This window comes from Gossypium hirsutum, chromosome A12, assembly GCF_007990345.1.
Source record: "Gossypium hirsutum isolate 1008001.06 chromosome A12, Gossypium_hirsutum_v2.1, whole genome shotgun sequence".
NCBI lineage: Eukaryota > Viridiplantae > Streptophyta > Magnoliopsida > Malvales > Malvaceae > Gossypium > Gossypium hirsutum.
In genome coordinates this window covers 67327965-67340327 of record NC_053435.1, presented here as the reverse complement: position 1 = coordinate 67340327, position 12363 = coordinate 67327965, and the positions used below count along the sequence as shown (strand labels likewise).

General features: G+C 33.8%; 1 pseudogene; it reads left to right on the top strand.

The window, feature by feature from the left end:
- The first annotated feature begins 330 nt into the window (after positions 1-330).
- Positions 331-12363, top strand: part of LOC107955770 (uncharacterized) — a 46863-nt pseudogene continuing 34830 nt past the window's right edge.

The window sequence follows — 12363 nt, the reverse complement described above, 5'->3', positions numbered from 1 at the left end:
ATTATTGTTGGATTGAGAGAAAACTAATAGCTGACAAGGTCTATGAATCTTATGGTGCAAAGGCAATGTGTTTGGCTTCAGCATATATGGAGTATATAACTGGGCTTCATTTGACTGTCCTTATGGTAATTGATATTTTCTTTGATTGCAGGATGATTCCTTGCAAAGACTAAGCATGGGGTGGCAGCTTTCGCTGGTGTGAATTGAAGGCTTATGAGGGGATTCTTGCACCATATGACAAGACAAGAGAATGGTTATTCCTGATGCTCTCAAGTTTTGCAGTAGTTGGTTTCTTTTGTGGAATTTAGAATTTCGTTTTCTTACTTGCTTCTTGTGGTCTTCAGATGAATTAACTCCAGGGCATCAGATGAAATTAACTTCAGATGAAATTACACTAATCTCAATAGGCTGGTCTCTCAGGTACAATAAATGATAGCTTTAATTTGATTGTTTGCATTGTATGTGTATACTTATGATGTTTGGATCGTTTACAGGTTATTTCTTCCTTGACTGCATCTTTGAGATTTGATGGTGCTTTGAATGTGGATGTGAATGAGTTTCAGACCAATTTAGTCCCATACCCTAGAATCCATTTCATGTTGTCTTCATATGCACCAGTGATTTCCGCGGAAAAGGCTTACCATGAGCAACTATCAGTAGCAGAAATCACAAGCAGTGCATTTGAACCAGCTCCAATGATGGCCAAATGTGATCCACGCATGGGAAATACATGGCTTATTGCTTGATGTACAGAGGAGATGTGGTGCCTAAAGATGTGAATGCTGCACTGGCAACAATCAAGACCAAAATGACCATCCAGTTTGTTAATTGGTGTCCCACAGGGTTCAAGTGTGGCATCAACTACCAGCCTCCAACTGTGGTACCTGGTGGGGATTTGGCCAAGGTTCAAAGGGCAGTTTGCATGATTTCAAATTCTACTAGTGTTGCTAAAGTGTTCTCAGGATTGATCATAAGTTTGATCTGATGTATGCAAAGCGTACATTTGTGCATTGGTATGTCGGTAAAGGTATGGAGGAAGGTGAGTTTTCTGAAGCTAGAGAAGACTTGGCTGCTCTTGAGAAAGATTATGAAGAAGTGGGCTTGGAATCTGGTGAAGGAGATGAAGATGAGGGGATGAGTACTAGGCTAGAATATAGAGTAAAATCTGCCAATGGACTTATTGGTCAGCTAATAAAATGGGTTATTTTGTTTGCCTTCTCTATTGTATCAACTTCAAAACATATTTTAATGGATCTTTGCTTAATTTCATATGCTCTAACTTACAGTAATTTCATATGCTTCAAAAGTAATTTCATATGCTCTAACTTACAGTAATTTCTTTTTGCAATTTATTAATTTAAGCATTTTTGAGATAAATTTTAAAATTACTAGATAAATCCTCTTCCCATGCTTCGGAAATTAGTCATATTTTGACTAAGATATTTATATTGGAATATAATGATTTGATTAAATTATATATTTTACTAAATTATATTTTTAATAATAATTATTTTAAATTATATTTTATAGTATTATATATTATGATTTTAGTAAATTCATTTAAGAATATTTAATATTAAGAATTTATTAAATTATATATTTTTGTTAAATTATATTTAATAATAATTATTTTAAATTATATTTATAGTATTATATATTATGATTTTAGTAAATTCATTTAAGAATATTTAAATATTAAGAATTTTATTAAATTATATATTTCTATTAAATTATATTTAATAATAATTATTTTAAATTATATTTTATAGTATTATATATTATAATTTTATTAATTCATATAAGAATATTTAATATTAAGATTTTATTAATTATATATTTTTATTAAATTATATTTATAATAATTATGTTAAATTATCTTTTAAATTATTTATTGTTAATAATAATTTACCAAAACAAATTTCTGCTAATTATTAAGAATTTTATTAAATTATATATTTTAATTAAATATATTTAATAAAATTATGTTTAAATATGATTAAATTATTTATTATTGATAATAATAATCTTATTAAAATTTAATAACAATAACAATAATCATTTACCAAAACAAATTTATGCTAAGGTATTCTAGTCATTTTAGTTTTTTCCATTATGCTATTACACCTCTATTCCATTCAACCAAACACAAGATTACTATTACGCCTCTATTCCATTACATTCAACCAAACAGTTGATTTGCTATTACACCTCTAATCCAATACACTCTAATCCAATACAACGAACCAAACGCACCCTAAATTTGTTTTGGTCTTAAGTTGGTACCTCTAAAGTTTAAATTGTTAGTCAAACCATTAAGTCTTTAACAGAATAGGCTTAGCCCACAAATTAGTACATAAACAATATTCTTTTTTCTAAGCCGGTACCTAAGCTTAAGCGTAAGTGTTCAATCGAATTGAATGAAAAGAATTTTGAGTTAATCAAGTTGACGAATCTTATTTTATCATCCTAACTTGATTTAAATTTTTTTCAAATTGAGTCGAGTAAGATGAAATTTAAATCGAATCGAATCGAATATATTTGTTCGAGTTAAACTAAAACATGACTTTGGGTCCTGGTAGCCACTATCACCCACCGTAATCAATTATTAATATTTTATATACGGATTAGCTTTTTTGCTTGCTTAGTTGTTTCAATTATCTTCTAATTATTGTCACCATATATTTGAATTAAAAATATATTAAATGTAAAAATGTGATTTTTTAATAAAAGTTATTTTAAAGATAAAATATTAAATTGATACCAACAAAAATTCTAATACGAATATTTTATGGCATCATCAATAATTCAATTTTAACAGAAATTGATAAAGAGTCGGCATGATTAAAAAATTTAATAATATAAATAGTATAAAATGTGAAATTTAATTCAATAATATAAATAGTAGACATAAATTCAAAAAAATTTAGAGTTTAAGAGGAAGTAAAAGTTTTGGGGAAAAGAAAAAAAGTTTTGGAGGGTTTGCGAGAAGTAAAAGTTTTCAAGGTAAAGTAAAAGGAAAAAAGTTTGGAGGTTTAGGAGGAAGTAAAACTTTTAAGGGAAAAATAAATTTAGGGGAAAAGAAAAAGTAAAAATGTTTTGAGGGAAAGTAAAAGGTTAACTTCATTTGAACTTGAAATTTGAAAAAAGAATTCGAGTTTATTCAATTAACTCGATTACTTCAATTAGAATAATTCAAATTTGAATTTATTTCAATTTTTCAAGTCGAATCGAATTTTGCTCACTCTTACCTAAGCCACTATTGTATTACCCATTTTACACCAAAATATTATCTCCATCCATTGAAAAATTCTAACCAATAATAGACCGTTGTGCCATATAAACTATTAAAGTTAATTATTTTATTTTACATTATTTCTCTATCTTTATTTTCCTTTTCTTTCTTCTTTCTTTATAATGTCCGACAATGTCAACAATACTTGAAATTGACCTCAAATTGAGACGTTGGTGATTAATTCTATTTTCGAACTTCACACCTACTTACTCGACTTTACGGGATCAAAAATCTTTTATAATCAAATCAGTATTTCAAACCAAACTGGATCGACCGATGGGATCAGGGTGTTAATAGCTATATAACTTTAAAGTAAGAGTCCTTAAGTGGTAATTAGACCAATATGATGGTAGTGGACATTAATGGACATGAAATGGATGATATAATGTTTTATTAACAAGTTAATTTAGTAATATGTTTAATAAGGTTAATTAATTAAAACAAAACAAAAAGATTTTGTTTCATTCATCTTTCTTGGCCGAATGAAGCATAGAGAAAAGCCATTTTAGGGCTTGAAAGTTTCGGTCACTTTGTATTCAATTGTAAGTCCGTTTTTGTTTCGTTTTTAATGATTTCTATGTTTTTGTGATTGTTGTAACTAGTACTAACTAGCCCAGAGACTATTTTGCAAAATTGTTAAAGATTTTGAATGATGTCATTGATGAATATGTATGATTTTTGAAGTTTCTTATAGATTTTGAATGCTTGTTGATAGATAAACAAGTTTTATTAAGCGATTTTAGTGAAAATGCAAAATAGGGATTAAATTGAGAAATGTTGAAACTTTGTGGTTAAAATGTGAAATAAAAAAATAAGCTATTAGGGGTATAATGGTAATTCAGCTAGGTATGGGTGTTTTGAAATTTGCATGAATTTGTGATTCTGTGTAATAAGGACTAAATTGTAAAAATGTGAAAGTTTAAGGGCTAATGTGTAAAATAGCTCAAATGTGTATTTTGGATTGAATTGAATAAATAGATGATTAAATAAGTTAATTTTGAATATGTTTAGATCAAGAAAAGCGGAATTTGGATCTAGATCGGGGAAAACTAAAGTTATCGACTAATCGACTTATTTCGGCGTTTTCACATCCGAGGTAAGTTCGTATATGATAAATTTCATTATAAATGTACTTTAAATGCTTTTATATTGTATAAGTTGTGAATACGAGACTTCGAACAAGTTCGACAATGACTCGATGGTAATTCGGCATTCGAATTCGGTTGAACCTTAGGAATAGTTTAGAATACTAGTGACATGTCATTAAGGGATACATTAAGTTGACTTTGGGCCATGATATTAGCACTTTAGGTGTGAGTTATACCGATTTGGCTTCGGGTCATGAATATCAACTTATTTGGCTTCCGATCATAATATCAGTACTTCGGATAGCCATGGTATAGGTACTTAGTGTGCAAGACTCCTGAGTATCCGACTTCTATTCCAAATGGTTCAACGGGTAAATGAAAGAGGTGGATGAGTATGAGATTGATGTTAAATGATACAGGTACATATATGATTATATAAGCTTCAAATCAAAGAAACTTGTGAAGGTAGTGTATAATTTCACAATTGAGTATTTAAAAGGTTTGTTAACTAATGCAAGCTACATGTTGGTGTATTCAAATTATTGAATTATATTGATGTTATTGCATTAAGTCTATTTCATACGAGCTTACTAAGCTATAAAGCTTACTTTGTGTATTTCTTTGTGTTTATAGTTTTCAAAGCTAGCTTGGACTCGGGGATCGTCAGAGATTGCATCACATTATCCACCTATCTCTTGGTATCTATGAACTTTGGTATTTGAGTATATGGCATGTATAGGGATTTGATCATTTTAGTTATGACTTGATATGATTTGGCCGTATGATTGGCATTGTAAATGTTTATGTTTTGGTATGTATATATAGTCATGTATGATGGTTTATGTTGGTTTATTTGGTATATTTGAATCATGTACATATATGTATGATTATGTCTTGTGGATTGAGTTGGTTAATCATTGTATGATGATTGATGATAATAGGTATTATAAATGTTAAATTGATGAATTGTGGTTATTGGTATGTTTGTGAAATTAGGTCAAATAATGTATATTTGATAATGGTCATTTTGATGATTTGAGAAGATAAGGATTGGTATAGCATGTCTTGGTTATTGTGTATATGTAATATGTAAGTATTGAATGTGCATGATATATGATTAATTGGCTGGATTATTTGCTCATAAATGTGTATTGGATGGGTGCCTTTGAATTTGGTGTAGGTGTGCACAAAATAGGGTGGCAAAATGGTTTGGTAAATAGCTTATTTTTGTCCACATGGCCAGAGACACGGACGTGTGTCATGGTTAAGTACATGGCCATGTGTCCCTTGGTGTGGTTTTAGAAATCAAGTCAGTATGCTCCACATGGTCTCACACAAGGGCGTATGACTTGGTCGTGTGGCATAAGTCAGTATACCCTACAGATTTGGCACAGCCTAGCACACGGTTTGGCATACGAGCGTGTATGGCCATTTTTAGGGCACACGGGCATGTGTGTTGGCCGTGTGACCCAAGTCAGTTAGTTACAAGGGGTTGAACACGAGCTGGGACACAGCCATGTGCTTCCATTTCGAATGTCCACACGGCTGTGACCAGGAGTGTCTGATGGCCGTGTGAGACACATGGCTTGGCCACACGAGCGTGTGTCCTTGTTTTGAGAAAAAATTCAAAGTTTTGTGAAAGTTTCTTAAGTTATTGGTTTAGTCCCAACCACTCCCAAAGCATGTTTAGGGCCTAGTAGGCTCGTATTAGGGACAAATTGATTGAGACTAATGATGATTGTATGAATTGATTAAATGTATGTGAAAAGTATGTATAAATGTGTTGTAAGTCCGGTAATACTCCATACCCTATTCTGGCGTTGAATACGGGTGAGGGGTGTTACATCATGCCTAGAAAAGCAGCGTACTGGAAAAAAACCAAATTAAAAATATGGACGAGTTGAAACTGTATAAATTGAAATTTAAATTGTAAAAGAAACAGAATTAAGGAAAGAGATTCTTCTATTTGTGGAATTCCAGCGTCCGATTTTCTTGATCCTTCTTTGGTTCAATTCTAGACTTTTAGGTGATCCTTCTCATAACAGAATAAGCCAGTTATAGTGGAAGATGACGCCTATAACTACCAGCTCACTTAGATTTAGACTTACGATTTAAAGGAACTTGACTCTAGCAACCGTTACTTTTGTGTGACCATCTTACACTATATCATCATTTCTCAATGGTGAATACCATTCCATTTCTCTCTTAGGCTCGACAACCACTGACGCAATAAGTTAGCAAATCGACTGTGTAACCTTCCCAAAATACAAGTGGCCGCATTTGCACAAGATGAAAATATCATTTTGGAAGGACATGGATAGACGCCTCGTCCGTAATGCGGAGAAAGGATGAATACTTGTTGAGAAGGCTAATTGCGGTTTTATGCCTCATGAACCTTTTTACGGAATCTCGATAACCTTTGGCTAGATGATTTAGTGGCTCATTTTTTCGGGAAAAGAAATAAGTTTAAAGGAATGAAATTTTATTGAAAATAAATGGAAAAAAAAAAAGCTAGAGATTAGGGAGAGAGAGCATTTACAAAAAGATTAGTGATATTCAGTCACCCTATCCCTATTTCATAGAACCTAGTTTGCTCCTATTTAAACTCTTAAAAGATAAATAAATATAATCTGAAATTAAATTTATAATTATAATAATTCTAACATAATCTAAAATAAAATTCGAATTTAATAGAGTCTTCTGTTATAAATCTCTTATTTGAATTTTGCCCCAAATCTTTTGCACTTTATATTTCAGCACAATTTTCCCTATTTCGCATGCCGTTTGGACTTTAATTTCATGCTTTTTGCCCTCAAACTCCCTTTTGCTTGCAATTTGGTCCCTACAAGATAAACCCATAATAGCCCAAATTAGTAGGATCATACTCAAAATAATATGTAATTAATACATAAAAATATGTCATTTAGAGTATTATCATATTCCCCTACTTATCCCATGCTTGCCCTCAGTTGGTGGTTATCCATTGTGTAACTTATATTTTGTCATGAAGAGGTATTACTCTAAAGTTTTATAAAATTAGGCATAATGCATATGAATAAAGAAAACCTTTAGCTTGCTTTAAGTACAACTGAAAAAGTATTCCAATTTAAACACACAAAAATTAAACCGACTTGGATTATTTCATGAAGATTAGATAATTTACTAATTTACCAAGACACCCTATTTGTTCCAAACTTAGTCCCTAAATGCAATATATAATTTTTTTTGTTTTTTTTTAATGGAATGTATTGAAATTTTTGACGCAAAGAGGGATGAGACCTAGCACCCACCTCGGTTACTCAGCCGAACACACTCTTATTTTTTTTAAGATGTATCGAACCTTTTGATGCGAAGAGGGATGACAACCAACACGCACCCCGGTTACTTAGCCGACACGCTCTTAATGGAATTCATTTAATTCTGGTTAGCGGAGCATTGCTAGCATCACACAACTTTTGACGCGAGTAGGATGACACCCAAGCACCCTACTCCGGGTACTCAGTCAGTCACGTTTTAAGCTGTGCTCATAACCACGAAAATTTTTTATTAGTATTATTTCTTTAATGAACATAACTTTAATTTTAGAGGACTAGGAAAAAATTAAGTGTCAAAAATAAGTTTTGGCATTACCTATCAGTCATGAAATAATTTAGCATACATTCATATTAATGTCTATTTTCATTTAACTTAATCGATTTTACTATAAGCAAGATAGGGTTACTTCATTGTATCATAATTATTTAGCCTAATAGAAATAAAACAGTGGAGATGAAATAAATATAGCAAAACCATAACTAACTCAGTAGATAAGAATCATGCTCGCAGCTCAAATAATGGGTAATTCCTTGTCAAAATCTTGGGCATTAAAAAGGGTAGGATATACTAAAAATACATGTGGGAAAAACAAGCACAAGGTAGTGGCAACAGTAACAAAATAGTAAAAAAATAAGGAATACCTCCTACTTAAATACATTGTCCTCGATATGAAAAAAAAAATAAAGAAAAGAGTTTAGAAAACTCCTATGTAGTAAGTGTCATTCACGCTGAGGCTATAATGAGATCAGCCATCTGCTAGTTGAAGGTGTCGAGTTTGCTTCATGCGCTCCAAATGTTGCTCAATGGTTATGGAAGGTCAGTCTTGATTAGGTACCTCTGCTGATTTTGCTGCCTAAGATTCACTCAGTCGGTGAAGATCGGATACTGGAGGGACAAACGAAAGGAAGAAGGAGTGCCAAGAAGCAATCCATCGAGTCGAGACAGCGTGCATCCAATGGATCGGCTTGGCAAGCAATATGTAGTCTAAAATAGGAACTTAGAGCCACTTAAAGAGAATAACGTTGTGTAACAAATAACCTAAAATTAGATGACACTTTGCATTTATAATATGTTAAATTGAAAGCATACCAATAGCCCAAATTTACCGAACACCAATGTACATACACCATAATAAGAATAATTCCATCTTGAGACAGTAGCTGACACATCTTCCAGCCTGAAAAATTATAAGCTAAATACATTATGTACATAAGGCAGGGTTATGAAACCAAATCTTTGATGTTCTAAGGCTATATATGGTTTCAGATTCTCTGTTATAAAGCAAAGGCCTTGATAGCCTTGAAGTTACTGGAAAGACACAAATGTTCTCATAGTCAGTGGACATAACGTAATCCTCTATCACAAAAGTTAGTGCAATATTAAATCAATAAGGGACAACTGTGTGTGGTACAAGTAGTCGAAATGTTATAATCCCAGGTGTGTCCAATGAGAATTGGCCATGCCGTTGAAATGAAAGGTGGAATAAATTCTAAAATCAGTTCGTAATAAATGCAGTGAATGACACCAAAATTACCAACCAACCAATATTGCAAAATAATCGGTAACAATAATGTCAATATGCAAAGCATTCAAAACAGGCAGCGATAAACATTTGCAAGGTACTACTTGTTTATGTCATAACGATCATAACTGTCCTGATCCAACATTATCAAATTTTAAGTTACCATTTAAACAACATTCCGGTGGTAGATATTCACTCGAGACCGATAAGTTTTGCCTCGGGTGGGCAACGGTCAGTGGTCATCGTGACTCCCTGATAAATCGGAACGTATGGGACGGTGTGGGTGCTGGTGTCAAAGTTAGACTCTGGCTCAGGGTCGACAGACTCAATGAGGTGGTATTGTTGGACGTGGCTACTGGTTGGGCTGAAGGAACTTGTGACCGTCAACGGGTCTGACGACGAAAGGGAGCGGAGCCGAGTATGATGGCGGTGATAGTGGGTGTGAAGCTATCAGCGAAGGCGATGATGGGGGAAGGAAATCTGTAAGGGTGGCAGTGAAGTCGAGTGGGAGGTGTGAGTGGAGGGGAAGAAGGAGAAAAGGTTCGCGTGGAGAAGTGAGAAGAGAAAGGTTCGGCATTGCGTAGAGGAAAGGGAGATGGGAGTGTTCGACATTACCTAGGTTGACGTGTTAGGGTGTCGAGAACCAATGCCAGTGGCTATTAATGGTGAAGGAGGGTTCAACGATAGTAGGCTTCTAGTCTAACCATGGTGGTTCAAATCAGTTGTCGGGGTATGGGATAGGGCTACAGCGACTTGAGGGATTTTTAGGTGAAAGTGGGGGAAAATTAGGGTTTGAAGGTGTAGAAGGAGGGTGTTTGGCTATAGGGTAAGTGTTTGGACGTAGGTTTGGATAAGTTTAAAGTAGGGATGTGCTATTCCTATGTGGATAAGGGTAGAATATGGGGTTTTGCTAAAGCATACCATTCCATCAAGATGTTCCAATATAATATTTTTCGTCGGTTTTCCTAATAGAGAAGAGAAATTTATTGAATGTAAATAATAATAAATAAAATGATAAAGTATAATAATAAATATTGTTTAATCCATCAGCGTTGTTTTACGTCGTTAGCTTGACGTCTCTATCAGTATTATGGAGATTCCAGCTGATTTTTTCTACCATATAGGCTTGAAATTCATAAGTAGCTTTACCTTTGACCATTGTTGTGACGTTTCCTCGATCTTACTTTCTATTTCAATGTACATGTGTGAATAATTGGTTACAATAAGGGTCTTTGCCATCGTGACTGAAGCTTACCGAAGAACAATTTTAGTACAGAGTTATAAGTACTTTTTTGTCTTATTGAAAAATGCTTTCGGGATATTTTATTATCATGGAACAATTTTGTTTTGTCCCTATAGATACGAGCTTTCATAGGCATCATTACGAATTTCCTCAAATTCTTGGATGTCTAATTTCCTTGCTTTTCTCGCAGGTTCCAATTCCATGTTACATTGTCGTCGACCTAGTAGGCTTTGTGTTCATTTACCGGAAGTGGCAAGCCTTGCCAGAAACAAGTTGATATGGGGTCATACCAATTGGTCCCTTATATGCCATCCGATAGGCCCAAAGTGCGTCATTAGCAAAAGGCTGCAATCCTTTCGGTTAGGCGAACCAGTTTCTCCAAATGGTCTAGATTTCTCGGTTCGAGACTTCCACTTGGCAGTTCGTTAGGGGTGATATGTTGTAGCTATATGGTGGTGAACTCCATATTTTTTCATAAGTGCGTCCATGGCTCTATTGCAAAAATGGGTTCCACAATCGCTAATCAGGCTCAAGGTGTGCCAACCTAGAAAAAATAGTTCGTTTTTAGAACTCCCAACAGTCTTAGATTGTCATTTATGAGTAGGCTTTACTTCTATCCACTTAAAACATAGTTACTGCTAATTATATACTATTTCTAATAGGATAGACCTGAGTGATGACACATCAAAATTCCGTACATGGATTGGGGAGGGGCTTTGTTTTGCTTGTTGTTATTGTTGTCATTTATCCGATTTAGATTTAGGTATTTCAAAATTGTGGCTATATAGCACTAATACTTATGGCATTGTTTAGGCAAAGTGAGTCCACAGTTGGTTGAAAAGTAAATGAACTGCTCGTTTCTTGAACTCTTTTTCTGATCTCAGCTTTGTTTCAAGTATACGTTTATCATGTATTTTGGCTTCCTTCTTGTTTATGGAGTGCTTCATGGGCAATGATCCTGTGGCAAGGAGATTTACCTATCCCATATGGACATGTGCTTTTAGTCGAAATAGGCTTCATCAAGAATTCGTCCTTTTAGAGTGTCATCACAAGGTGTTTAACCTACTCAAGTGGTCAGCCACCAAGTTTTCGCATCCCTTTTTGTCTCGAATCTCGATGTCGAATTCCTAGAGTAAGTAATTGATCGATGCTTAATGTCAAGCATATGCAGCGTACACTGTCGATGCAGTATGTAAATAGATGTGAGTCTATCGGATATTATCCACAGGGATAGGTGTTTTTGTCATTAATGTCGGTACATAACTGGGATTAAACGAGTGAATTGTGAGGATAGTTGTTGAATCATCTTTAACATACAATAAATATGGTGTGATAATAGGATCGAAATGATTTCAACAGATAACTAAGTGCTCACAGGTATAAAAGTATAGGTGATTGTTGATGCAATAAATCATATATTTTACTCAGCGTTACACTCTATTTAATCTTGACTTTACCGTACATATTAACTTACTTCTGATGATGGCGTATGGCACTATTGAAAAGTGGACTAAATTCTCTATCCTCAGTCAACTTCTGTTGTATGTTTGTTGGCTCAACTGTCACTGCACTTTCCAGTGTTAGTGATACATAACACTTTTCGTGTTAATAAAATTCAAACCCAAGATTAACATAAGCAGGTTAAATAAGATATAATTCACAAGATTCATCAATACTTCCATACAATCAGATTAGAGAGTATCTCAGGATTAGAAGAAATAAGAAAGATCGAATGAAGATATATCCATAGACAACTTGACTGAATCTTTGTCCTCTTGTCGAGCAGTTAGGTTCCTGTCAGGAGATAGTCTGATCTGGGTATTTCCGTGGCTCACCCGTGAGAGGTTTAGCTACATGGCCGCAGTCCAGTGGATGATGAAGATGATGATGGAGAGAAACCAAA